Below are 2,358 nucleotides of genomic sequence, written 5' to 3'. Positions count from 1 at the left end.
AAGTCATTATTTTAGGTAAAGTTTGACCCAGAGAGGCTCTGGTCTTGAGGACACTGAGCATAACTGATTTGACTACAGCATATGTGTACTGCTGAGAATCCAGCTCTCTCCTATTTCACTACTGGGGATTCTAGCAAACAGTCTTATAGCTTACAAATAATAGGATGAAGAGATCCTTTCTGGGACACTAATTAAGAAACAATCTGACAATTCAGGGTCTTCCAAGCAAAGAGCAGGGTCCCAACCTCAAAATCCCATAGTTGGGTCCAACAATCAACAATCCCCACCCACTTATGGGGCTTTCTCCCATGAAGCCCTTTATTAGAATCTTAGTCTACATGATTCTGCTTTCTTGATTTCGATTACCATTGTGACAATTGATTTTATTTTACCTTCAATTATTCTTTAAACCTCACATTTTATCACTGTTAGGGATCTTCTATACACAATATAACTATAAACAATAAGATTTTATATTTAAACAAGCATTTAAAACTTAATACTTTCAAATGAATACTATTCTCTTCAAAGTATGTACTTTGGGATTCAGACCCTGTTGAACACTGTTATCATTTTTAGCTCTCCGAAACTTAGAATACATTTTTATATATTCCCTCAGTAATAGTAAATTTTTCTTTCTTAAAACATAAAATTTATTTTGCAAAGCAATCAGCAATTATTTGTCACCAAATCTAGAACCAGAGTAGGTGAGTAAACAGAATAAATTTCAGACGGTTTTACAGTCTATATAGTTTTGAGAATAAATCTTAAAAAAGGAATTTCCAAACATTATTAAGTGTAGTAACAACTTTCAATATTCTATTGCATTAACATTTTTGTGGAATATTCTTATTTCTTACATGTAATTTAGGAATCTTGGTTGATTTTAGCCTTATATACCCTTCCCTACACTTTCCCTCAGGTCTATGTAAAACAGAGACATGATTGGGCATTCTACCAATGTCTATATTATTGAGACCTTGTTGGCCTTCTTCCTATAGTAAGAAACATACAGAAAGGACTGTAATAAAAACCACCTGGGCAATTCTAGCCAACTCAGAATACCTGGATCAAAGTTACTGGTTCAATTTCCATCAGAATTTGTGTGTGTGTGTGTGTGTGTGTGTGTTTTCTTTTTGGTTTGTTTCTTTGCTTCCATATTTAAAATCAAAGACACATAATAAAAAAAATTCTAGATAGTTCTCAATTTCAAGTTCCATAAGACTAAGACAGAGCTGCTGAAATACTATGTCCAGTTTCCTAGGCTTTTCTTCTTTACAATAAACATACTGTTGTATTTGGAGAGGTGACAAAAATAGCTGTCTCACTAAAGGACTGCAAAGAGGCAAAATCTATCCTGGCAGAGGCTCTGATGCTGAATCTCTCCATTAAAGACTTGCTATGTATGACATGTGGGATTTGTTAGACTGATAGAAAGAGGTGAGGAAGGGCGGAGGTAGAGGATAGTTAAATGTACTGACCCTTGATTGAGCCCTGCTTCCAGCTGTCTCCAAATTCTGCAATTTGGTAACCTTTCCACTTTTGCCCTGGAGATTCCTATGGGAATGAAGGAGTTCCTGAACTATAGCCCTACAAATAGGAAGAGATATTACAGGATCAAATAACCCAGAGGTAGGAAGGAGGAAGAGCAGGAAAAAGGGGGGCAGGGAGGAAGGTAGAGAAAGAGGATAGGTAAGGAGGATAAGAAAATACAGAAAAAAATATTTGAAAAGAAAAAAGGGAAAGGGAAACAAAATACAAATAGAAGGTGGCGGTGCTTGTGTGCTATTCAGTCTGGTTCTACTCACAGTGACCCTGCATAGGGTTTTCCAAGTCTATAAATCTTTATGAGAACTGAAAGTGTCATTTTCTCTCCTGGGCCTACTGGTAGATTCAAACTGCTGACCTTGTAGTTAGCAGCCCATCTCATAGCCCACTATGCTACCTCTGCTCCTTCCTGTGGAAGACAGAAAGATATAACAAGAACCATTTCTGTGAAGTATATTGATCATTGAGAATACTTAACAACTGTTAAGTATATGAGGGGGGCTAAAGGTCATGGAAAACTTATACTGTCTTTTAATTACATTTCCCCACAAACTTTTACAAAAGCAATTTTGCCTCCTTTATCAACTATAAGATGGGTAAAATAAAGTCAATTTTATTTCAAAATGGAAACCTTTGCCATTGACCCAAATTCCTCTAAAAGAAGTTTCTGGGTGGCACAAATGGTTAAGCACTAAGCTTGACAGGTTCAAATCCACTCAGTGCCACCTGGCAAGACAGGGGATCCACTTTGGGAAGATCACAGCCATTGAAAGCCCTGTGAATTACAGCTCTACTCTGAAGGTCATGGAG

Source organism: Chrysochloris asiatica, unplaced genomic scaffold (genome assembly GCF_000296735.1).
Source record: "Chrysochloris asiatica unplaced genomic scaffold, ChrAsi1.0 scaffold00002, whole genome shotgun sequence".
Lineage (NCBI taxonomy): Eukaryota > Metazoa > Chordata > Mammalia > Afrosoricida > Chrysochloridae > Chrysochloris > Chrysochloris asiatica.
Note: the sequence above shows the minus strand (reverse complement) of the source record.